Genomic DNA, 27,763 nt, shown 5'->3' on the forward strand with positions numbered 1-27,763 from the left:
GGTGGGAGGGGCCGCACAATCCGTGACGTGGCGCCTCTAACCGCGCGGCCACTCCGCGCGGCTTTTTGCAGTTACAGTGTGTTTATATGCAGTGTAAATGCATGTAAATCACTGACAAAAACGCATATCAGAGTAAAATATACTATAATTACTAGTCTTTCACGCAAATTAGCAAGCTAACGAAAATGCATACTTGCACAAACTTGGTGGTCTTCGTTTCCGAATGGTGGTAGTCTTCTAACTTGCTTCTTTTATGACATCTGTAAACGAACTGACTTTCTTTGAGAAAACCATCTTTGCTAACACCATATGTACAACAATCAGCCTGGTCCCTTTCACAAGAGGTACCTTAAGACCTAAGACCCCCACTTTGACTCGAATTCCATAATATGTACTTCAGTGAAACGACACATGCGCTGGATAGTTCATTAACCAATGCTACAAACTGTAGCTAGGTTTGTTTCTTGCTATAGTTGCTTTTTTCGGTGTCATGCCACAGCATTTCCTAATATCATCGTTATTGACTCTACCTTCCTCAAATATTTCCTAACGAGCGTGCTTGTAGATGCTAACACTTCATCGTTATTGTCTACAAGACGCTTTAAATATTTATAGAACCTATGGATTACGGATCTGCTTTGCTGCCGACGGTGAGTTGCATTTTTCAGTCGCACTCTTCGTGCTGTCAAAGCGCGTCGTGTTGGAGTTGTTTGCAAACACTACCCTCGCGGCACAGGGGAAATCTCTCTTTCTTCCCGTTTTTCCATTTTCAAGATACAAGTTTTTACTTAGAATCAAAATGCCAAAACCAATAAATCAATACGGACTGGAAAACAAAAACTGCGCACAAATCTACACACTGTCCCGCTGCCGATGCTATACTGGCGACCGATGGCCCAAGCTACAGCTGTAAGCAACTTTTTGTTTCATGTACTCTTTGCATAAAGAAATATCAAGTTTTCATAAGTTTAAAATATGAACACCGCAGAGCTTTGTTGCATGAGATCCTGTATCGGGATGTATCAACGTCACCTAGATGACAAGGCCGTACAACTCGACTGTGACGTCACGAGTCTCGGATGATGGGAGCCGGCAAGCATTACCTCTACGAACGTTACTTGCGCAGAAGTCGTTGTATTGGAATGACTTGAGGTGGAAAATCAGCAGACATGCAAATGCATTATGGCGATCGAATTTGTAAATAATGTCATGTTTTTAAGACGTTACTGAAGATTATATTATCACTACCATGAAAACTAAGTAAAGCAGCTATTTTGCGAAGTACATCAGATATTAAATAACGGATGTGTGACATTGCAGCGGCACATTTATTTGCAGTGCGTTAGTTTAATGATAATAGTTATTTAAAATTACTACAGCTAACAAAAGGTTGTATGACTAAATAATTACGAACTTTGAGCTACAAACCTCGAACAAATATCAGACAGGTGCAACAAGCATAAAAAGCTGTGTGTTGCTGTTGCAAGACTTTTTTTTTAAAAAAAACGCATACTTCAATAAGAAATTTTCAGTATAATAAAATAGCAGAGTTTTTTCGGTATACTGGAGTTTTATTTATTCTGAATTAGTTTTACTGTTAGAACTGATTCTTAGCCGGCCGGTGTGACCGTGCGGTTAAAGGCGCTTCAGTCTAGAACCGCGTGACCGCTACAGTCGCAGGTTCGAATCCTGCCTCGGGCATGGATGTGTGTGATGTCCTTAGGTTAGTCAGGTTTCAGTACTTCTAAGTTCTAGGGGACTTATGACCTTAGATGTTAAGTCCCATAGTGCTCAGAGCCATTTGAACCATTTTTTTTTTTTTTGACATATGAGGTCATCAGTCCCCTAAACGTAGAACTACTTAAACCTAACTAACCTAAGGACATCACACACATCCATGCCCGAGGCAGGGTTCGAACCTGGTACATTAGCAGTTGCGCGGTTCCCGACTGAAGCGCCTAGAACCGTTCGGCCACAATGGTCGGCTCCTAAAGATGGGACACTCCTTGTAAAGCTACCCCATGAGATTTTAGTAAGCTACCAGATTTCGCCGAGAAATAATGTTTTTAATTTGTGTATGCTTTAGCCAGTCATCTGGATGATCCATTTACATCAAATCAGTTAACTGTTCTCCTTCAGTGCATTCAACAGCAGCATGGATAGCGCTAGAACATTAGCAATAAATTTGTTTCAGTGAAATGCTTACACAGATCCCTTAACGAATAACCCGGTATCGACTGGGCAGTCTATTATAAATAGCCCTCAAAAATTTCTTGGCCGATGGTTGCGTCAGAGCATGCTAAGAGTGAATTGGAATCTTCTCGTGGGAACTCCACGGAAATGTTGACCCCTAACATGTCAGAACATGCAACATCTGACGCAACCATCGGTCAATAAATAGTTATGGGCTGTTTATAATGACTAGTCAGTCGACACCAGCTTAGCCATAAAACAATTTATGTGGGAATTTGCTAGTAACAAACTATTATTGTTTAAAGTGATAAGCTCTCTAATGCTCTCTGGTAATAACGCGGAAAAAGCAGCAGTCCTGGTGAGCTGTCTGGGATAGGCTCAGTGGCTGTCTTGTCATTCCATCGAGAAAGCGCCCTGCCTGGCTATCATCTGAACACAGCAAGCCTCACAATAAATGAGACCTGTCGCCAGTGATTTGGGTTTATGACGAGGACGTCACAAGTAGCCTCTACTATCTGTATGGGGAAAAATGTGTGGGCCTTTTTCTTGACTTTGTAGGACCTAGAAGCGATTGCGGTCGAAGTTGTTCTGAAAACTTGCTGCATGACGTATGGACTTAACACGGCCGATTTTGTAATTGTTTGGACGGGTACATTAAGCAGATAAAGTCCAGCAGTTCTGACGTCAAGGTGAGTGCTTCAGTTGTTGCGCTACTTTTAAATATAAGCCACGTCTGACCACTGTCGGTGTGGAAGTATTTGCAGTAGCTTACTGCCATCAGTTTCTCGCCACGATCAGTCGGCGGCTGGCAGTGCCATTGGTAAGTACAACACAATTTTTTGTATAGTTCTGGTTAGGCTCATTGGCGGGTGGCTGTTGGTGCGCTGTTGCCAGGCCGTCAAATGCACCTCTGTTACTCATTGTAACAGTTTTTGCTTTGGTCAGAAATAATATAATTACATTTCTGTAGTGAAATTAAAGAGACCTTTGGAGAAAAGAGAACCACTTGTATGAATATCAAGAGCTCAGATGGAAGCCCAGTTCAAAGCAAAGAAGGGAAAGCAGAAAGGTGGAGGGAGTATATAGAGGGTCTATACAAGGGCGATGTACTTGAGGACAATATTATGGAAATGGAAGAGGATGTAGATGAAGATGAAATGGGAGATATGATACTGCGTGAAGAGTTTGACAGAGCACTGAAAGACCTAAGTCGAAACAAGGCCCCGGGAGTAGACAACATTCCATTACGACTACTGACGGCCTTGGGAGAGCCAGTCCTGACAAAAATCTACCATCTGGTGAGCAAGATGTATGAGACAGACGAAATACCCTCAGACTTCAAGAAGAATATAATAATTCCAATCCCAAAGAAAGCAGGTGTTGACAGATGTGAAAATTACCGAACTATCAGTTTAATAACTTACGGCTGCAAAATACTAACACGAATTCTTTACGGACGAATGGAAAAAATAGTAGAATCCGACCTTGGGGAAGATCAGTTTGGATTCCGTAAAAATATTGGAACACGTGAGGCAATACTGACCCTACGGCTTATATTAGAAAATAGATTATGGAAAGGCAAACCTACATTTCTAGCATTTGTAGACTTAGAGAAAGCTTTTGACAATGTTGACTGGAATACTCTCTCTCAAATTCTGAAGGTCTGCAGGGGTCAAATATAGGGAGCGAAAGGCTATTTACAACTTGTATAGAAACCAAATGGCAGTTATAAGAGTTGAGGGGCATGAAAGAGAAGCAGTGGTTGGGAAGGGAGTGAGACAGGGTTGTAGCCTCTCCCCGATCTTATTCAATCTGTATATAGAACAAGCAGTGAAGGAAACAAAAGAAAAATTCGGAGTAGGTATTAAAATCCATGGAGAAGAAATAAAAACTTTGAGGTTCGCCGACGACATTGTAATTTTGTCAGAGACAGCAAAGGACTTGGAAGAGCAGTTGAACGGAATGGATAGTGTCTTGAAGGGAGGATATAAGATGAACATCAACAAGAGCAAAAAGAGGATAATGGAATGTAGTCGAATTAAGTCGGGTGATGATGAGGGTATTAGATTAGGAAATGAGACACTTAAAGTAGTAAAGGAGTTTTGCTATTTGGCGAGCAAAATAACTGATGATGCTCGAAGTAGAGAGGATATAAAATGCAGACTGGCAATGGCAAGGAAAGCGTTTCTGAAGAAGAGAAATTTGTTAACATCGAGTATAGATTTAAGTGTCAGGAAGTCGTTTCTGAAAGTATTTGTACGGAGTGTAGCCGTGTATGGAAGTGAAACATGGACGATAACTAGTTTGGACAAGAAGAGAATAGAAGCTTTCGAAATGTGGTGCTACAGAAGAATGCTAAAGATTAGATGGATAGATCACATAACTAACGAGGAGGTGTTGAATAGGATTGGGGAGAACAGAAGCTTGTGGTACAACTTGACTAGAAGAAGGGATCGGTTGGTAGGACATGTTCTGAGGCATCAAGGGATCACCAATTTAGTATTGGAGGGCAGCATGGAGGGTAAAAATCGTAGAGGGAGATGAATACACCAAGCAGATTCAGAGGGATGTAGGTTGCAGTAGGTACTGGGAGATGAAGAAGCTTGCACAGGATAGAGTAGCATGGAGAGCTGCATCAAATCAGTCTCAGGACTGAAGACCACAACAACAACAACAGTGAAATATTGATTTAGGCTCTATATTTGCAGCCAAAAATGTTCAAGTGTGTGTGAATTCCTAAGTCCCTTAGACTTACACACCACTTAAACTAACTTATGCTAAGACCAAAACACACACCCATGCCCGAGGGAGGACTCGAACCTCCGGTGGGAGGGGCCGCACAATCCGTGACGTGGCGCCTCTAACCGCGCGGCCACTCCGCGCGGCTTTTTGCAGTTACAGTGTGTTTATATGCAGTGTAAATGCATGTAAATCACTGACAAAAACGCATATCAGAGTAAAATATACTATAATTACTAGTCTTTCACGCAAATTAGCAAGCTACCGAAAATGCATACTTGCACAAACTTGGTGGTCTTCGTTTCCGAATGGTGGTAGTCTTCTAACTTGCTTCTTTTATGACGTCTGTAAACGAACTGACTTTCTTTGAGAAAACCATCTTTGCTAACACCATATGTACAACAATCAGCCTGGTCCCTTTCACAAGAGGTACCTTAAGACCTAAGACCCCCACTTTGACTCGAATTCCATAATATGTACTTCAGAGAAACGACACATGCGCTGGATAGTTCATTAACCAATGCTACAAACTGTAGCTAGGTTTGTTTCTTGCTATAGTTGCTTTTTTCGGTGTCATGCCACAGCATTTCCTAATATCATCGTTATTGACTCTACCTTCCTCAAATATTTCCTAACGAGCGTGCTTGTAGATGCTAACACTTCATCGTTATTGTCTACAAGACGCTTTAAATATTTATAGAACCTATGGATTACGGATCTGCTTTGCTGCCGACGGTGAGTTGCATTTTTCAGTCGCACTCTTCGTGCTGTCAAAGCGCGTCGTGTTGGAGTTGTTTGCAAACACTACCCTCGCGGCACAGGGGAAATCTCTCTTTCTTCCCGTTTTTCCATTTTCAAGATACAAGTTTTTACTTAGAATCAAAATGCCAAAACCAATAAATCAATACGGACTGGAAAACAAAAACTGCGCACAAATCTACACACTGTCCCGCTGCCGATGCTATACTGGCGACCGATGGCCCAAGCTACAGCTGTAAGCAACTTTTTGTTTCATGTACTCTTTGCATAAAGAAATATCAAGTTTTCATAAGTTTAAAATATGAACACCGCAGAGCTTTGTTGCATGAGATCCTGTAACGGGATGTATCAACGTCACCTAGATGACAAGGCCGTACAACTCGACTGTGACGTCACGAGTCTCGGATGATGGGAGCCGGCAAGCATTACCTCTACGAACGTTACTTGCGCAGAAGTCGTTGTATTGGAATGACTTGAGGTGGAAAATCAGCAGACATGCAAATGCATTATGGCGATCGAATTTGTAAATAATGTCATGTTTTTAAGACGTTACTGAAGATTATATTAGCACTACCATGAAAACTAAGTAAAGCAGCTATTTTGCGAAGTACATCAGATATTAAATAACGGATGTGTGACATTGCAGCGGCACATTTATTTGCAGTGCGTTAGTTTAATGATAATAGTTATTTAAAATTACTACAGCTAACAAAAGGTTGTATGACTAAATAATTACGAACTTTGAGCTACAAACCTCGAACAAATATCAGACAGGTGCAACAAGCATAAAAAGCTGTGTGTTGCTGTTGCAAGACTTTTTTTTAAAAAAAACGCATACTTCAATAAGAAATTTTCAGTATAATAAAATAGCAGAGTTTTTTCGGTATACTGGAGTTTTATTTATTCTGAATTAGTTTTACTGTTAGAACTGATTCTTAGCCGGCCGGTGTGACCGTGCGGTTAAAGGCGCTTCAGTCTAGAACCGCGTGACCGCTACAGTCGCAGGTTCGAATCCTGCCTCGGGCATGGATGTGTGTGATGTCCTTAGGTTAGTCAGGTTTCAGTACTTCTAAGTTCTAGGGGACTTATGACCTTAGATGTTGAGTCCCATAGTGCTCAGAGCCATTTAAACCATTTTTTTTTTTTTTTTGACATATGAGGTCATCAGTCCCCTAGACGTAGAACTACTTAAACCTAACTAACCTAAGGACATCACACACATCCATGCCCGAGGCAGGATTCGAACCTGGTACATTAGCAGTTGCGCGGTTCCCGACTGAAGCGCCTAGAACCGTTCGGCCACAATGGTCGGCTCCTAAAGATGGGACACTCCTTGTAAAGCTACCCCATGAGATTTTAGTAAGCTACCAGATTTCGCCGAGAAATAATGTTTTTAATTTGTGTATGCTTTAGCCAGTCATCTGGATGATCCATTTACATCAAATCGGTTAACTGTTCTCCTTCAGTGCATTCAACAGCAGCATGGATAGCGCTAGAACATTAGAATAAATTTGTTTCAGTGAAATGCTTACACAGATCCCTTAACGAATAACCCGGTATCGACTGGGCAGTCTATTATAAATAGCCCTCAAAAATTTCTTGGCCGATGGTTGCGTCAGAGCATGCTAAGAGTGAATTGGAATCTTCTCGTGGGAACTCCACGGAAATGTTGACCCCTAACATGTCAGAACATGCAACATCTGACGCAACCATCGGTCAATAAATAGTTATGGGCTGTTTATAATGACTAGTCAGTCGACACCAGCCTAGCCATAAAACAATTTATGTGGGAATTTGCTAGTAACAAACTATTATTGTTTAAAGTGATAAGCTCTCTAATGCTCTCTGGTAATAACGCGGAAACAGCAGCAGTCCTGGTGAGCTGTCTGGGATAGGCTCAGTGGCTGTCTTGTCATTCCATCGAGAAAGCGCCCTGCCTGGCTATCATCTGAACACAGCAAGCCTCACAATAAATGAGACCTGTCGCCAGTGATTTGGGTTTATGACGAGGACGTCACAAGTAGCCTCTACTATCTGTATGGGGAAAAATGTGTGGGCCTTTTTCTCGACCTTGTAGGAGCTAGAAGCGATTGCGGTCGAAGTTGTTCTGAAAACTTGCTGCATGACGTATGGACTTAACACGGCCGATTTTGTAATTGTTTGGACGGGTACATTAAGCAGATAAAGTCCAGCAGTTCTGACGTCAAGGTGAGTGCTTCAGTTGTTGCGCTACTTTTAAATATAAGCCACGTCTGACCACTGTCGGTGTGGAAGTATTTGCAGTAGCTTACTGCCATCAGTTTCTCGCCACGATCAGTCGGCGGCTGGCAGTGCCATTGGTAAGTACAACACAATTTTTTGTATAGTTCTGGTTAGGCTCATTGGCGGGTGGCTGTTGGTGCGCTGTTGCCAGGCCGTCAAATGCACCTCTGTTACTCATTGTAACAGTTTTTGCTTTGGTCAGAAATAATATAATTACATTTCTGTAGTGAAATTAAAGAGACCTTTGGAGAAAAGAGAACCACTTGTATGAATATCAAGAGCTCAGATGGAAGCCCAGTTCAAAGCAAAGAAGGGAAAGCAGAAAGGTGGAGGGAGTATATAGAGGGTCTATACAAGGGCGATGTACTTGAGGACAATATTATGGAAATGGAAGAGGATGTAGATGAAGATGAAATGGGAGATATGATACTGCGTGAAGAGTTTGACAGAGCACTGAAAGACCTAAGTCGAAACAAGGCCCCGGGAGTAGACAACATTCCATTACGACTACTGACGGCCTTGGGAGAGCCAGTCCTGACAAAAATCTACCATCTGGTGAGCAAGATGTATGAGACAGACGAAATACCCTCAGACTTCAAGAAGAATATAATAATTCCAATCCCAAAGAAAGCAGGTGTTGACAGATGTGAAAATTACCGAACTATCAGTTTAATAACTTACGGCTGCAAAATACTAACACGAATTCTTTACGGACGAATGGAAAAAATAGTAGAATCCGACCTTGGGGAAGATCAGTTTGGATTCCGTAAAAATATTGGAACACGTGAGGCAATACTGACCCTACGGCTTATATTAGAAAATAGATTATGGAAAGGCAAACCTACATTTCTAGCATTTGTAGACTTAGAGAAAGCTTTTGACAATGTTGACTGGAATACTCTCTCTCAAATTCTGAAGGTCTGCAGGGGTCAAATATAGGGAGCGAAAGGCTATTTACAACTTGTATAGAAACCAAATGGCAGTTATAAGAGTTGAGGGGCATGAAAGAGAAGCAGTGGTTGGGAAGGGAGTGAGACAGGGTTGTAGCCTCTCCCCGATCTTATTCAATCTGTATATAGAACAAGCAGTGAAGGAAACAAAAGAAAAATTCGGAGTAGGTATTAAAATCCATGGAGAAGAAATAAAAACTTTGAGGTTCGCCGACGACATTGTAATTTTGTCAGAGACAGCAAAGGACTTGGAAGAGCAGTTGAACGGAATGGATAGTGTCTTGAAGGGAGGATATAAGATGAACATCAACAAGAGCAAAAAGAGGATAATGGAATGTAGTCGAATTAAGTCGGGTGATGATGAGGGTATTAGATTAGGAAATGAGACACTTAAAGTAGTAAAGGAGTTTTGCTATTTGGCGAGCAAAATAACTGATGATGCTCGAAGTAGAGAGGATATAAAATGCAGACTGGCAATGGCAAGGAAAGCGTTTCTGAAGAAGAGAAATTTGTTAACATCGAGTATAGATTTAAGTGTCAGGAAGTCGTTTCTGAAAGTATTTGTACGGAGTGTAGCCGTGTATGGAAGTGAAACATGGACGATAACTAGTTTGGACAAGAAGAGAATAGAAGCTTTCGAAATGTGGTGCTACAGAAGAATGCTGAAGATTAGATGGATAGATCACATAACTAACGAGGAGGTGTTGAATAGGATTGGGGAGAACAGAAGCTTGTGGTACAACTTGACTAGAAGAAGGGATCGGTTGGTAGGACATGTTCTGAGGCATCAAGGGATCACCAATTTAGTATTGGAGGGCAGCATGGAGGGTAAAAATCGTAGAGGGAGATGAATACACCAAGCAGATTCAGAGGGATGTAGGTTGCAGTAGGTACTGGGAGATGAAGAAGCTTGCACAGGATAGAGTAGCATGGAGAGCTGCATCAAATCAGTCTCAGGACTGAAGACCACAACAACAACAACAGTGAAATATTGATTTAGGCTCTATATTTGCAGCCAAAAATGTTCAAGTGTGTGTGAATTCCTAAGTCCCTTAGACTTACACACCACTTAAACTAACTTATGCTAAGACCAAAACACACACCCATGCCCGAGGGAGGACTCGAACCTCCGGTGGGAGGGGCCGCACAATCCGTGACGTGGCGCCTCTAACCGCGCGGCCACTCCGCGCGGCTTTTTGCAGTTACAGTGTGTTTATATGCAGTGTAAATGCATGTAAATCACTGACAAAAACGCATATCAGAGTAAAATATACTATAATTACTAGTCTTTCACGCAAATTAGCAAGCTAACGAAAATGCATACTTGCACAAACTTGGTGGTCTTCGTTTCCGAATGGTGGTAGTCTTCTAACTTGCTTCTTTTATGACATCTGTAAACGAACTGACTTTCTTTGAGAAAACCATCTTTGCTAACACCATATGTACAACAATCAGCCTGGTCCCTTTCACAAGAGGTACCTTAAGACCTAAGACCCCCACTTTGACTCGAATTCCATAATATGTACTTCAGTGAAACGACACATGCGCTGGATAGTTCATTAACCAATGCTACAAACTGTAGCTAGGTTTGTTTCTTGCAATAGTTGCTTTTTTCGGTGTCATGCCACAGCATTTCCTAATATCATCGTTATTGACTCTACCTTCCATAAATATTTCCTAACGAGCGTGCTTGTAGATGCTAACACTTCATCGTTATTGTCTACAAGACGCTTTAAATATTTATAGAACCTATGGATTACGGATCTGCTTTGCTGCCGACGGTGAGTTGCATTTTTCAGTCGCACTCTTCGTGCTGTCAAAGCGCGTCGTGTTGGAGTTGTTTGCAAACACTACCCTCGCGGCACAGGGGAAATCTCTCTTTCTTCCCGTTTTTCCATTTTCAAGATACAAGTTTTTACTTAGAATCAAAATGCCAAAACCAATAAATCAATACGGACTGGAAAACAAAAACTGTGCGCAAATCTACACATTGTCCCGCTGCCGATGCTATACTGGCGACCGATGGCCCAAGCTACAGCTGTAAGCAACTTTTTGTTTCATGTACTCTTTGCATAAAGAAATATCAAGTTTTCATAAGTTTAAAATATGAACACCGCAGAGCTTTGTTGCATGAGATCCTGTATCGGGATGTATCAACGTCACCTAGATGACAAGGCCGTACAACTCGACTGTGACGTCACGAGTCTCGGATGATGGGAGCCGGCAAGCATTACCTCTACGAACGTTACTTGCGCAGAAGTCGTTGTATTGGAATGACTTGAGGTGGAAAATCAGCAGACATGCAAATGCATTATGGCGATCGAATTTGTAAATAATGTCATGTTTTTAAGACGTTACTGAAGATTATATTATCACTACCATGAAAACTAAGTAAAGCAGCTATTTTGCGAAGTACATCAGATATTAAATAACGGATGTGTGACATTGCAGCGGCACATTTATTTGCAGTGCGTTAGTTTAATGATAATAGTTATTTAAAATTACTACAGCTAACAAAAGGTTGTATGACTAAATAATTACGAACTTTGAGCTACAAACCTCGAACAAATATCAGACAGGTGCAACAAGCATAAAAAGCTGTGTGTTGCTGTTGCAAGACTTTTTTTTAAAAAAAACGCATACTTCAATAAGAAATTTTCAGTATAATAAAATAGCAGAGTTTTTTCGGTATACTGGAGTTTTATTTATTCTGAATTAGTTTTACTGTTAGAACTGATTCTTAGCCGGCCGGTGTGACCGTGCGGTTAAAGGCGCGTCAGTCTAGAACCGCGTGACCGCTACAGTCGCAGGTTCGAATCCTGCCTCGGGCATGGATGTGTGTGATGTCCTTAGGTTAGTCAGGTTTCAGTACTTCTAAGTTCTAGGGGACTTATGACCTTAGATGTTAAGTCCCATAGTGCTCAGAGCCATTTGAACCATTTTTTTTTTTTTTGACATATGAGGTCATCAGTCCCCTAAACGTAGAACTACTTAAACCTAACTAACCTAAGGACATCACACACATCCATGCCCGAGGCAGGGTTCGAACCTGGTACATTAGCAGTTGCGCGGTTCCCGACTGAAGCGCCTAGAACCGTTCGGCCACAATGGTCGGCTCCTAAAGATGGGACACTCCTTGTAAAGCTACCCCATGAGATTTTAGTAAGCTACCAGATTTCGCCGAGAAATAATGTTTTTAATTTGTGTATGCTTTAGCCAGTCATCTGGATGATCCATTTACATCAAATCAGTTAACTGTTCTCCTTCAGTGCATTCAACAGCAGCATGGATAGCGCTAGAACATTAGCAATAAATTTGTTTCAGTGAAATGCTTACACAGATCCCTTAACGAATAACCCGGTATCGACTGGGCAGTCTATTATAAATAGCCCTCAAAAATTTCTTGGCCGATGGTTGCGTCAGAGCATGCTAAGAGTGAATTGGAATCTTCTCGTGGGAACTCCACGGAAATGTTGACCCCTAACATGTCAGAACATGCAACATCTGACGCAACCATCGGTCAATAAATAGTTATGGGCTGTTTATAATGACTAGTCAGTCGACACTAGCTTAGCCATAAAACAATTTATGTGGGAATTTGATAGTAACAACCTATTATTGTTTAAAGTGATAAGCTCTCTAATGCTCTCTGGTAATAACGCGGAAACAGCAGCAGTCTTGGTGAGCTGTCTGGGATAGGCTCAGTGGCTGTCTTGTCATTCCATCGAGAAAGCGCCTTGCCTGGCTATCATCTGAACACAGCAAGCCTCACAATAAATGAGACCTGTCGCCAGTGATTTGGGTTTATGACGAGGACGTCACAAGTAGCCTCTACTATCTGTATGGGGAAAAATGTGTGGGCCTTTTTCTTGACCTTGTAGGAGCTAGAAGCGATTGCGGTCGAAGTTGTTCTGAAAACTTGCTGCATGACGTATGGACTTAACACGGCCGATTTTGTAATTGTTTGGACGGGTACATTAAGCAGATAAAGTCCAGCAGTTCTGACGTCAAGGTGAGTGCTTCAGTTGTTGCGCTACTTTTAAATATAAGCCACGTCTGACCACTGTCGGTGTGGAAGTATTTGCAGTAGCTTACTGCCATCAGTTTCTCGCCACGATCAGTCGGCGGCTGGCAGTGCCATTGGTAAGTACAACACAATTTTTTGTATAGTTCTGGTTAGGCTCATTGGCGGGTGGCTGTTGGTGCGCTGTTGCCAGGCCGTCAAATGCACCTCTGTTACTCATTGTAACAGTTTTTGCTTTGGTCAGAAATAATATAATTACATTTCTGTAGTGAAATTAAAGAGACCTTTGGAGAAAAGAGAACCACTTGTATGAATATCAAGAGCTCAGATGGAAGCCCAGTTCAAAGCAAAGAAGGGAAAGCAGAAAGGTGGAGGGAGTATATAGAGGGTCTATACAAGGGCGATGTACTTGAGGACAATATTATGGAAATGGAAGAGGATGTAGATGAAGATGAAATGGGAGATATGATACTGCGTGAAGAGTTTGACAGAGCACTGAAAGACCTAAGTCGAAACAAGGCCCCGGGAGTAGACAACATTCCATTACGACTACTGACGGCCTTGGGAGAGCCAGTCCTGACAAAAATCTACCATCTGGTGAGCAAGATGTATGAGACAGACGAAATACCATCAGACTTCAAGAAGAATATAATAATTCCAATCCCAAAGAAAGCAGGTGTTGACAGATGTGAAAATTACCGAACTATCAGTTTAATAACTTACAGCTGCAAAATACTAGCACGAATTCTTTACGGACGAATGGAAAAAATAGTAGAATCCGACCTTGGTGAAGATCAGTTTGGATTCCGTAAAAATATTGGAACACGTGAGGCAATACTGACCCTACGGCTTATATTAGAAAATAGATTATGGAAAGGCAAACCTACATTTCTAGCATTTGTAGACTTAGAGAAAGCTTTTGACAATGTTGACTGGAATACTCTCTCTCAAATTCTGAAGGTCTGCAGGGGTCAAATATAGGGAGCGAAAGGCTATTTACAACTTGTATAGAAACCAAATGGCAGTTATAAGAGTTGAGGGGCATGAAAGAGAAGCAGTGGTTGGGAAGGGAGTGAGACAGGGTTGTAGCCTCTCCCTGATCTTATTCAATCTGTATATAGAACAAGCAGTGAAGGAAACAAAAGAAAAATTCGGAGTAGGTATTAAAATCCATGGAGAAGAAATAAAAACTTTGAGGTTCGCCGACGACATTGTAATTTTGTCAGAGACAGCAAAGGACTTGGAAGAGCAGTTGAACGGAATGGATAGTGTCTTGAAGGGAGGATATAAGATGAACATCAACAAGAGCAAAAAGAGGATAATGGAATGTAGTCGAATTAAGTCGGGTGATGATGAGGGTATTAGATTAGGAAATGAGACACTTAAAGTAGTAAAGGAGTTTTGCTATTTGGCGAGCAAAATAACTGATGATGCTCGAAGTAGAGAGGATATAAAATGCAGACTGGCAATGGCAAGGAAAGCGTTTCTGAAGAAGAGAAATTTGTTAACATCGAGTATAGATTTAAGTGTCAGGAAGTCGTTTCTGAAAGTATTTGTACGGAGTGTAGCCGTGTATGGAAGTGAAACATGGACGATAACTAGTTTGGACAAGAAGAGAATAGAAGCTTTCGAAATGTGGTGCTACAGAAGAATGCTGAAGATTAGATGGATAGATCACATAACTAACGAGGAGGTGTTGAATAGGATTGGGGAGAACAGAAGCTTGTGGTACAACTTGACTAGAAGAAGGGATCGGTTGGTAGGACATGTTCTGAGGCATCAAGGGATCACCAATTTAGTATTGGAGGGCAGCATGGAGGGTAAAAATCGTAGAGGGAGATGAATACACCAAGCAGATTCAGAGGGATGTAGGTTGCAGTAGGTACTGGGAGATGAAGAAGCTTGCACAGGATAGAGTAGCATGGAGAGCTGCATCAAATCAGTCTCAGGACTGAAGACCACAACAACAACAACAGTGAAATATTGATTTAGGCTCTATATTTGCAGCCAAAAATGTTCAAGTGTGTGTGAATTCCTAAGTCCCTTAGACTTACACACCACTTAAACTAACTTATGCTAAGACCAAAACACACACCCATGCCCGAGGGAGGACTCGAACCTCCGGTGGGAGGGGCCGCACAATCCGTGACGTGGCGCCTCTAACCGCGCGGCCACTCCGCGCGGCTTTTTGCAGTTACAGTGTGTTTATATGCAGTGTAAATGCATGTAAATCACTGACAAAAACGCATATCAGAGTAAAATATACTATAATTACTAGTCTTTCACGCAAATTAGCAAGCTAACGAAAATGCATACTTGCACAAACTTGGTGGTCTTCGTTTCCGAATGGTGGTAGTCTTCTAACTTGCTTCTTTTATGACATCTGTAAACGAACTGACTTTCTTTGAGAAAACCATCTTTGCTAACACCATATGTACAACAATCAGCCTGGTCCCTTTCACAAGAGGTACCTTAAGACCTAAGACCCCCACTTTGACTCGAATTCCATAATATGTACTTCAGTGAAACGACACATGCGCTGGATAGTTCATTAACCAATGCTACAAACTGTAGCTAGGTTTGTTTCTTGCAATAGTTGCTTTTTTCGGTGTCATGCCACAGCATTTCCTAATATCATCGTTATTGACTCTACCTTCCATAAATATTTCCTAACGAGCGTGCTTGTAGATGCTAACACTTCATCGTTATTGTCTACAAGACGCTTTAAATATTTATAGAACCTATGGATTACGGATCTGCTTTGCTGCCGACGGTGAGTTGCATTTTTCAGTCGCACTCTTCGTGCTGTCAAAGCGCGTCGTGTTGGAGTTGTTTGCAAACACTACCCTCGCGGCACAGGGGAAATCTCTCTTTCTTCCCGTTTTTCCATTTTCAAGATACAAGTTTTTACTTAGAATCAAAATGCCAAAACCAATAAATCAATACGGACTGGAAAACAAAAACTGTGCGCAAATCTACACATTGTCCCGCTGCCGATGCTATACTGGCGACCGATGGCCCAAGCTACAGCTGTAAGCAACTTTTTGTTTCATGTACTCTTTGCATAAAGAAATATCAAGTTTTCATAAGTTTAAAATATGAACACCGCAGAGCTTTGTTGCATGAGATCCTGTATCGGGATGTATCAACGTCACCTAGATGACAAGGCCGTACAACTCGACTGTGACGTCACGAGTCTCGGATGATGGGAGCCGGCAAGCATTACCTCTACGAACGTTACTTGCGCAGAAGTCGTTGTATTGGAATGACTTGAGGTGGAAAATCAGCAGACATGCAAATGCATTATGGCGATCGAATTTGTAAATAATGTCATGTTTTTAAGACGTTACTGAAGATTATATTATCACTACCATGAAAACTAAGTAAAGCAGCTATTTTGCGAAGTACATCAGATATTAAATAACGGATGTGTGACATTGCAGCGGCACATTTATTTGCAGTGCGTTAGTTTAATGATAATAGTTATTTAAAATTACTACAGCTAACAAAAGGTTGTATGACTAAATAATTACGAACTTTGAGCTACAAACCTCGAACAAATATCAGACAGGTGCAACAAGCATAAAAAGCTGTGTGTTGCTGTTGCAAGACTTTTTTTTAAAAAAAATGCATACTTCAATAAGAAATTTTCAGTATAATAAAATAGCAGAGTTTTTTCGGTATACTGGAGTTTTATTTATTCTGAATTAGTTTTACTGTTAGAACTGATTCTTAGCCGGCCGGTGTGACCGTGCGGTTAAAGGCGCTTCAGTCTAGAACCGCGTGACCGCTACAGTCGCAGGTTCGAATCCTGCCTCGGGCATGGATGTGTGTGATGTCCTTAGGTTAGTCAGGTTTCAGTACTTCTAAGTTCTAGGGGACTTATGACCTTAGATGTTAAGTCCCATAGTGCTCAGAGCCATTTGAACCATTTTTTTTTTTTTGACATATGAGGTCATCAGTCCCCTAAACGTGGAACTACTTAAACCTAACTAACCTAAGGATATCACACACATCCATGCCCGAGGCAGGATTCGAACCTGGTACATTAGCAGTTGCGCGGTTCCCGACTGAAGCGCCTAGAACCGTTCGGCCACAATGGTCGGCTCCTAAAGATGGGACACTCCTTGTAAAGCTACCCCATGAGATTTTAGTAAGCTACCAGATTTCGCCGAGAAATAATGTTTTTAATTTGTGTATGCTTTAGCCAGTCATCTGGATGATCCATTTACATCAAATCGGTTAACTGTTCTCCTTCAGTGCATTCAACAGCAGCATGGATAGCGCTAGAACATTAGCAATAAATTTGTTTCAGTGAAATGCTTACACAGATCCCTTAACGAATAACCCGGTATCGACTGGGCAGTCTATTATAAATAGCCCTCAAAAATTTCTTGGCCGATGGTTGCGTCAGAGCATGCTAAGAGTGAATTGGAATCTTCTCGTGGGAACTCCACGGAAATGTTGACCCCTAACATGTCAGAACATGCAACATCTGACGCAACCATCGGTCAATAAATAGTTATGGGCTGTTTATAATGACTAGTCAGTCGACACCAGCTTAGCCATAAAACACTTTATGTGGGAATTTGATAGTAACAACCTATTATTGTTTAAAGTGATAAGCTCTCTAATGCTCTCTGGTAATAACGCGGAAACAGCAGCAGTCTTGGTGAGCTGTCTGGGATAGGCTCAGTGGCTGTCTTGTCATTCCATCGAGAAAGCGCCTTGCCTGGCTATCATCTGAACACAGCAAGCCTCACAATAAATGAGACCTGTCGCCAGTGATTTGGGTTTATGACGAGGACGTCACAAGTAGCCTCTACTATCTGTATGGGGAAAAATGTGTGGGCCTTTTTCTCGACCTTGTAGGAGCTAGAAGCGATTGCGGTCGAAGTTGTTCTGAAAACTTGCTGCATGACTTATGGACTTAACACGGCCGATTTTGTAATTGTTTGGACGGGTACATTAAGCAGATAAAGTCCAGCAGTTCTGACGTCAAGGTGAGTGCTTCAGTTGTTGCGCTACTTTTAAATATAAGCCACGTCTGACCACTGTCGGTGTGGAAGTATTTGCAGTAGCTTACTGCCATCAGTTTCTCGCCACGATCAGTCGGCGGCTGGCAGTGCCATTGGTAAGTACAACACAATTTTTTGTATAGTTCTGGTTAGGCTCATTGGCGGGTGGCTGTTGGTGCGCTGTTGCCAGGCCGTCAAATGCACCTCTGTTACTCATTGTAACAGTTTTTGCTTTGGTCAGAAATAATATAATTACATTTCTGTAGTGAAATTAAAGAGACCTTTGGAGAAAAGAGAACCACTTGTATGAATATCAAGAGCTCAGATGGAAGCCCAGTTCAAAGCAAAGAAGGGAAAGCAGAAAGGTGGAGGGAGTATATAGAGGGTCTATACAAGGGCGATGTACTTGAGGACAATATTATGGAAATGGAAGAGGATGTAGATGAAGATGAAATGGGAGATATGATACTGCGTGAAGAGTTTGACAGAGCACTGAAAGACCTAAGTCGAAACAAGGCCCCGGGAGTAGACAACATTCCATTACGACTACTGACGGCCTTGGGAGAGCCAGTCCTGACAAAAATCTACCATCTGGTGAGCAAGATGTATGAGACAGACGAAATACCCTCAGACTTCAAGAAGAATATAATAATTCCAATCCCAAAGAAAGCAGGTGTTGACAGATGTGAAAATTACCGAACTATCAGTTTAATAACTTACGGCTGCAAAATACTAACACGAATTATTTACGGACGAATGGAAAAAATAGTAGAATCCGACCTTGGGGAAGATCAGTTTGGATTCCGTAAAAATATTGGAACACGTGAGGCAATACTGACCCTACGGCTTATATTAGAAAATAGATTATGGAAAGGCAAACCTACATTTCTAGCATTTGTAGACTTAGAGAAAGCTTTTGACAATGTTGACTGGAATACTCTCTCTCAAATTCTGAAGGTCTGCAGGGGTCAAATATAGGGAGCGAAAGGCTATTTACAACTTGTATAGAAACCAAATGGCAGTTATAAGAGTTGAGCGGCATGAAAGAGAAGCAGTGGTTGGGAAGGGAGTGAGACAGGGTTGTAGCCTCTCCCCGATCTTATTCAATCTGTATATAGAACAAGCAATGAAGGAAACAAAAGAAAAATTCGGAGTAGGTATTAAAATCCATGGAGAAGAAATAAAAACTTTGAGGTTCGCCGACGACATTGTAATTTTGTCAGAGACAGCAAAGGACTTGGAAGAGCAGTTGAACGGAATGGATAGTGTCTTGAAGGGAGGATATAAGATGAACATCAACAAGAGCAAAAAGAGGATAATGGAATGTAGTCGAATTAAGTCGGGTGATGATGAGGGTATTAGATTAGGAAATGAGACACTTAAAGTAGTAAAGGAGTTTTGCTATTTGGCGAGCAAAATAACTGATGATGCTCGAAGTAGAGAGGATATAAAATGCAGACTGGCAATGGCAAGGAAAGCGTTTCTGAAGAAGAGAAATTTGTTAACATCGAGTATAGATTTAAGTGTCAGGAAGTCGTTTCTGAAAGTATTTGTACGGAGTGTAGCCGTGTATGGAAGTGAAACATGGACGATAACTAGTTTGGACAAGAAGAGAATAGAAGCTTTCGAAATGTGGTGCTACAGAAGAATGCTGAAGATTAGATGGATAGATCACATAACTAACGAGGAGGTGTTGAATAGGATTGGGGAGAACAGAAGCTTGTGGTACAACTTGACTAGAAGAAGGGATCGGTTGGTAGGACATGTTCTGAGGCATCAAGGGATCACCAATTTAGTATTGGAGGGCAGCATGGAGGGTAAAAATCGTAGAGGGAGATGAATACACCAAGCAGATTCAGAGGGATGTAGGTTGCAGTAGGTACTGGGAGATGAAGAAGCTTGCACAGGATAGAGTAGCATGGAGAGCTGCATCAAATCAGTCTCAGGACTGAAGACCACAACAACAACAACAGTGAAATATTGATTTAGGCTCTATATTTGCAGCCAAAAATGTTCAAGTGTGTGTGAATTCCTAAGTCCCTTAGACTTACACACCACTTAAACTAACTTATGCTAAGACCAAAACACACACCCATGCCCGAGGGAGGACTCGAACCTCCGGTGGGAGGGGCCGCACAATCCGTGACGTGGCGCCTCTAACCGCGCGGCCACTCCGCGCGGCTTTTTGCAGTTACAGTGTGTTTATATGCAGTGTAAATGCATGTAAATCACTGACAAAAACGCATATCAGAGTAAAATATACTATAATTACTAGTCTTTCACGCAAATTAGCAAGCTAACGAAAATGCATACTTGCACAAACTTGGTGGTCTTCGTTTCCGAATGGTGGTAGTCTTCTAACTTGCTTCTTTTATGACGTCTGTAAACGAACTGACTTTCTTTGAGAAAACCATCTTTGCTAACACCATATGTACAACAATCAGCCTGGTCCCTTTCGCAAGAGGTACCTTAAGACCTAAGACCCCCACTTTGACTCGAATTCCATAATATGTACTTCAGTGAAACGACACATGCGCTGGATAGTTCATTAACCAATGCTACAAACTGTAGCTAGGTTTGTTTCTTGCAATAGTTGCTTTTTTCGGTGTCATGCCACAGCATTTCCTAATATCATCGTTATTGACTCTACCTTCCTCAAATATTTCCTAACGAGCGTGCTTGTAGATGCTAACACTTCATCGTTATTGTCTACAAGACGCTTTAAATATTTATAGAACTTATGGATTACGGATCTGCTTTGCTGCCGACGGTGAGTTGCATTTTTCAGTCGCACTCTTCGTGCTGTCAAAGCGCGTCGTGTTGGAGTTGTTTGCAAACACTACCCTCGTGGCACAGGGGAAATCTCTCTTTCTTCCCGTTTTTCCATTTTCAAGATACAAGTTTTTACTTAGAATCAAAATGCCAAAACCAATAAATCAATACGGACTGGAAAACAAAAACTGCGCGCAAATCTACACACTGTCCCGCTGCCGATGCTATACTGGCGACCGATGGCCCAAGCTACAGCTGTAAGCAACTTTTTGTTTCATGTACTCTTTGCATAAAGAAATATCAAGTTTTCATAAGTTTAAAATATGAACACCGCAGAGCTTTGTTGCATGAGATCCTGTATCGGGATGTATCAACGTCACCTAGATGACAAGGCCGTACAACTCGACTGTGACGTCACGAGTCTCGGATGATGGGAGCCGGCAAGCATTACCTCTACGAACGTTACTTGCGCAGAAGTCGTTGTATTGGAATGACTTGAGGTGGAAAATCAGCAGACATGCAAGTGCATTATGGCGATCGAATTTGTAAATAATGTCATGTTTTTAAGACGTTACTGAAGATTATATTAGCACTACCATGAAAACTAAGTAAAGCAGCTATTTTGCGAAGTACATCAGATATTAAATAACGGATGTGTGACATTGCAGCGGCACATTTATTTGCAGTGCGTTAGTTTAATGATAATAGTTATTTAAAATTACTACAGCTAACAAAAGGTTGTATGACTAAATAATTACGAACTTTGAGCTACAAACCTCGAACAAATATCAGACAGGTGCAACAAGCATAAAAAGCTGTGTGTTGCTGTTGCAAGACTTTTTTTTAAAAAAAACGCATACTTCAATAAGAAATTTTCAGTATAATAAAATAGCAGAGTTTTTTCGGTATACTGGAGTTTTATTTATTCTGAATTAGTTTTACTGTTAGAACTGATTCTTAGCCGGCCGGTGTGACCGTGCGGTTAAAGGCGCTTCAGTCTAGAACCGCGTGACCGCTACAGTCGCAGGTTCGAATCCTGCCTCGGGCATGGATGTGTGTGATGTCCTTAGGTTAGTTAGGTTTAATTACTTCTAAGTTCTAGGCGACTGATGACCTCAGAAGTTAAGTCGCATAGTGCTCAGAGCCATTTGAACCATTTTGAACTGATTCTTACAGATTCTTACATTTGCTGCTGCTCACAGAAAGCTAAAATTTAAACTTTATAGGTAAACATACTTGCGATAGAATGAGATTTTCACTCTGCAGCGGAGTGTGTGCTAATATGAAACTTCCTGGCAGATTAAAACTGTGTGCCGGACCGAGACTCGATCTCGGCACCTTTGCTTTTCGCGGGCAAGTGATCTACCAACTGAGCTACCCAAGTGCTTTACCACCACTCTACCAGCGAGAGGCAAAGGTCCCGAGTTCGAGTATCGGTCCGGCACACAGTTTTAATCTGCCAGAAAGTTTCATACTTGCGTTAATTAATCGGCTGTCTCACAACAAGTGTAACTCTGGTAAGGTTTATTGCACGAAAACCTTCGAATAGCCTATGATTTTTTGCGCCAGGAATGAGTAAATGAGCAGGTATCAGTTTTGTTATGGAAAAGTATTTCGTCTAATGCTTGTTTTAGTGTGGAAATTAAGATGTGTCTACTAAGTAGCACACTGGCAAAAAACGCTCTACGGGTGAGCCATATTCACGAGACAATCATCTTCCTACAGTAACAGTAGGGCATGTATGTCAACTTTCATACTTCAGAAAATAATTCAGACGCTTTCAAGCACTACTTACCGTTTAAGAGAGAAACATGCTCCTTCTCTTGGAAATTGGGGTATGCATTTCTTTCAAAAAAACTTAGATTATACTCATGTATACTCATGGCATTAGGTCTATCGATTTATGTTTAGTGAATGTAAGCTTGTGTCTTTCTGTAGAGTATTCACATATTTACAACTCAATATAGATGTAAGTTCTCTCTCTCTCTTCACACACACACACACACACACATACACACACACACACACACACACACACACACACGAGAGAGAGAGAAAGAATCGCACAGTGACAGTAAAGAAATACCACATACAGTATACACTGATGAGCCAACACGTCATAGCAACATGCTTTACAGCTCGTTTCTCCGTCTTTGGAACGAAATGCATCAATGATTCTGCGTATCAGAGATTCGACAGTTTATTGGTAGGTTTGTGGAGGTATGTGGCATTAGATGTCTACGCATAGGACATGTAATTCGCGCAAATGACAGGAAGCTGATTTGCGTACGCAGTGATGGCGGCCGATAGCGACCTAGATGGGTTCCGTAGGACGTACATCAGGCGAATTTGGTCACCGAGACATGAACTGAGTTCACTACGACGCTCCTGTAACGTGTCTGGCTCAGATATACGGACAGCTATACTGTTGAAAGAAAACATCGCTGTCGGTGAAGACATCAAGCACTAAGGGATGTAGGTGATTCGCAGCTGTCAACTTGTCTTCTATTACTACCACAGATCCCACGCAAGCGCAGGAGAATGTCTCCCGTAGCATAATACTGCTCCCACAAACCTGCGTCCGTGGAGCACAGCACATTTCGAGCCGTAGTTCACCCCGATGACTGCGTTGGGGGAGACGACCAGCAACCCATTGTAGCAAAAATGCGATTCACCCGAAGAGCCGACACGTTTCCATTGATCGATTGCCAAATCCCGATAGTCCTCTGCCCACTGGAATCTTAGTTGACGATGTCGTTGGGTCAACATCTGAACACACAGGGGTGGTCTCAAATGGTTCAAATGGCTCTGAGCACTATGGGACTCAACATCTGAGGTCATCAGTCCCCTAGAACTTAGAACTACTTGAACCTAACTAACCTAACGACATCACACACATCCATGCCCGAGGCAGGATTTGAACCTGCGACAGTAGCAGTCGCGTGGTTCCGGACTGAAGGGCCTAGAACCGCTTGGCCACCGCGGTCGGCAGGGGTGGTCTCCTGTGGAGCTCCATGCACTACTGTGTTCGATGAACGGTGAGTTCCGAAACACTTGTGCGTGACCAGTATTGTGTTCTTTCGGCAAAGATGTCACAGATCACCATCTATCATACTTTAGAGACCAGACAATTCTCCTAACCCCATTTTCTGTGAACAGTCGTGAATGTCCAAGTATTTAACGCCTAGAGGTCGTTTCACTGTCCTACCTTTTTCCGTAGGTGCTCACGACAATAAAGCATGAACACATCGACCAGCTTCGCCGTTTTCGAGGTTCTCGTTCACAGGCTCTGCGTAATAATAATCTTCCCCTTGTTAAAGTCGCTTATCTCAATGGATTTCCACATTTTCAGCCCATATCTTCGCTAGGGAGGTGCCCCGTTCGTGTCTGGTCCGCTTACGTGCTTTTCTTACCGCGTCAGTGACCCCAACGCCACCAGACGGCATCCAACGTCGCGATGGGCAGTGGTCATAATGTTTTGACTGATCAGTGTATGTCCTGTGTACTGTTCTGATAAAAGGAAATTGTAAACCAGATTAGCTGGTGGTATAGGCTCACAGTTAATAATCATTGACAAATTGACAAGCAGCATCTAAAATTATGGACATCTCTTTCTATTTTCTGTGTTTCAAATATGTCCCACTGCAACAGTTTTCAGTTTTATTTTATTTGAAGATCTCTGCGCCTTATTTTCAATTTCACAGTAGTTGCTAAGCACTATATTAACACTTGTACACACGACAGGCTTCAATATTTTTTGTGCTGTGAATGCTTGTCTCGGTCTTCTACCACAAATTTCATTACTCAGTATGAAATCAAGGTTTAGTTTACTACCTACTGCGCGCTGGTTTTGAAGTGTAAGGAAGGGCTCACAACACCCAGTTGGCAATAGCTATTGGATCCAGCAGAAAGAATACATCACAGCCAGTAATGTATTTTTATGAGGATATTTCAAGCTAGCTCAGTCTAAATTTTTAACAAGATTGAGCTCTGCCCCACGCGCCATTTCTCTATCCACTGTAAAAATTAAACACAGTTGGTACATTTTAATTTCTTAAGTCTACTGTAGCAGCAATTGCCTGCAATAAATGTAAGGACCGGTATCTCTGGGGTGATGTGTTCCAAATAAGCCTGACAGACGCTTACTTTATTCAAACTATTTAGCGCAGAGCTGTCAGTTACTGTGTTAAGACTTTCTGATTGGTCACAACTGGGAAGAGATCTCATTACGGTTTTCTTAGGTGAGCCACTTTGTAAAGAGAGCTCTAGTACAGAACGCAGTGCGCAGTTTTTTTTTTTTTTTCATATATCTGCGTTGCTGTCAACACAATCCAAACCTTGCTTCCAGTGCATCAGTCTGAAATTTCCGGGTAATATAGATGATACTTTCAGTTCTCATATACAATAGATCTTCAGTTCGAGTAATGCATATGTGCTATGTTTCAGTATAGAACGAGTTTTTTCACTGCGCTTGCCTTCTGACAAACTCATGAATACCCGTTTATCCAGCAAATTAAGAAACGTCTCTAGAAACACACATCTTTCATCTTCATGGTGTTTCGTAAGTGGTTTTTGCATTACCTCCGCAAGTCTTAGTCATTTAAAAGCGGTCCAGAATGAGATTTTCACTCTGCAGCGGAGTGTGCGCTGATATGAAACTTCCTGGCAGATTGGAACTGTGTGCCGGGCAGAGATTCGAACTCGGGACCTTTGCCTTTCGCGGGCAAGTGCTCAAGTTTCATATCAGCGCACACTCCGCTGCAGAGTGAAAATCTCATTCTGGAAACATCCCTCAGGCTGTGGCTAAGCCATGTCTCCGCAATATCCTTTCTTTCAGGAGTGCTAGTTCTGCAAGGTTCGCAGGAGAGCTTTTGTAAAGTTTGGAAGGTAGGAGACGAGGTACCGGCAGAAGTAAAGCTGTGAGGATGGGGCTTGAGTCGTGCTTGAGTAGCTCTGTTGATGCCGGCACGGTAGCTCAGCGTGTTCGGACAGAGGGTTACATACCCTCTGTAATAAAAAAACTGAGTTAATGGATCATCAACGAACTTAATCGGATGTCTTAAGACGTCCGCCCCGAGCAGATACAACGAACAAACGCGGACAAAATGAAAATTAAAAAAAAAAAGAAAAAAAAAAGTTGGTAGAGCACTTGCCCGCGAAAGGCAAAGGTCCCGAGTTCGAGTCTCGGTCCGGCACACAGTTTTAATCTGCCAGGAAGTTTCATTTAAAAGGGGTCTTAAAATTAACGATCTGCCACCAGGTGCTAATAATATTTATAAATCCAGGAGTAACTTTATAATTTTCAATATCATATGCGAGTCCTAACTCAAGTAAACTCTTCTGGATGTTATCATTGAAAATTTGGTAAACAAGTTTTACATCCTGTTTTTCCAATGAAAATGGCCACAGTACTTTCAAGCTTAAGCCCTACCCAAATTTTAATAATTTGTTGCTCCCAGTTTCGAATAATGATCTTATTGCAGAAAAGGAGCTTGCATTATAACAGATGCAATTGAAAGCTGGGAATGAAGAATATCGACCATTTTTCAGGTTAACCCAATTATTTCTTATGCATTTGAAAATATAAATAGTATCTTGAACATAAAACAGGGCCTAGAATAATCTGTAGCGTGTCGGTAAGCAATACTGATGTGTTATGCAACTTAAGATAGCCAAATTAATTCAGTTGTTGTGCGAAGTAATACAGATAACTGTCAATCCAGTTAGTAGATTTTTGATTACACTGAACAAGCTATCAGCAGTCCTCTTATTTCCTGGCAAGATGTGAGCAACATGCTTGAATGGTGACATTACATCCTTCCATAGATGCAAGGGCTGTTGTTCCAAGAGCAGTGCAGTCATGGGCCTTTTCAACCAGGTCCCCCCCTGGCCTGGCTCATTTAATATGTATCTCATCCGACATGAGTGTCACAAAACACTCATTATAGTTCAGATTTGATGTTTTCACCTTAAAGTAAGCCAAAAGATTTGAACTGCTGGGATTAACATCAGTGTTACCACAAATGTTTTTGATTTAAGTGAGATGCGGCAGAATAATATTGCCAGTGCTATGTATGAACTTGTAGGCATGACTTGAAATAAAACGCAAAATAGATGCAAGAATTAATAGACGAGGAGCAAATCTACGTCTTTTAGGAGGTGAAAAGCTTAGATGAAGCTGACTTTTTATAAACTCATGGGAAGTTTTATTCTGTCATCACACACTAAACTGCGTAGCAAGTCGAGAGTAACATCATGTAGCTCACTTTCTTCTTGACTGTGTATAAACCTTCCGTAAATTTTATAATATTCCCTACATCAGAAATAGCACTTACAATTTTTGCAGTATTTTTAGACGAGATTTCTTGGCATTTGACAAAAACAGTTACTCTCGGATTAGAATTTATGTACAGAACGTCATATGGAGTCCTCTCGAGATCAAAATAAAAATAAGATAAACAAAATACATTTATTCTTCATTGCTGTAGACGACTTTTCACTACACTTTACCGACTCAAGTTTCTTCGTTAGTTCGTGAAATGCGCTTAAAAGTATGTTCTTATCGTATTTCTCCAGCGATTTAACACTAGAGTCTGTTGCTGCGTTCTAAGAGCAGCAGCCTCGCGCTTTTGCTGCTTTGCAGATGGAGATTCCCTGATGATTGCGTTGTTTTTGGAAGTTTGCGTGGTACAGCAGTTCTTCTGAGTTTTGGCTTGCTCAGAGATGAAGTTAGTGTAGCTCCCGTTTTCCAACCTCTTGTAGTCGTTTCCCGTGATATTGAAATGTAGGTGACAGAGCTATGAAGAGCTACAGTATTGACGTTACTAAAAATTTTACTACGTAATAACACTAAACTGCTAAGCTCTTTCGTCATACTATCTGTAGCAATGCTTAAGATGATAGCTAGGAATGAAATTATCCCTTTTGATTGCAGATAACCATTTAGCAGGTATTTCTTCGTCATAAGGAAATGTGAATATGTGAACTTTGTTCTTATCGGTGTACTTACCGACGCTGCCACGAACACAACATTTGTTCACCACTGT

The 27,763-nt window shown here is 41.6% G+C and overlaps 1 protein-coding gene across 2 annotated transcripts in view; it reads left to right on the forward strand.

Moving 5' to 3' along the window:
• Window positions 1–27,763, forward strand: part of LOC124615902 (lysosomal acid glucosylceramidase-like) — a 296,037-nt gene that overhangs the window by 32,703 nt on the left and 235,571 nt on the right. Inside the window, exon 1 of one of the 2 annotated variants that reach the window (XM_047144077.1) lies at window positions 17,972–18,061. The exons of the other annotated variant lie outside the window; for it this stretch is intronic. The gene's annotated coding sequence lies outside the window, so the exon portion shown is untranslated. Of the gene's footprint in view, window positions 1–17,971; window positions 18,062–27,763 lie in introns of those variants that run through there. 2 annotated transcript variants of the gene reach the window in all.

Source organism: Schistocerca americana, chromosome 5 (assembly GCF_021461395.2).
Source record: "Schistocerca americana isolate TAMUIC-IGC-003095 chromosome 5, iqSchAmer2.1, whole genome shotgun sequence".
In the NCBI taxonomy this organism is placed as follows: Eukaryota; Metazoa; Arthropoda; class Insecta; order Orthoptera; family Acrididae; genus Schistocerca; species Schistocerca americana.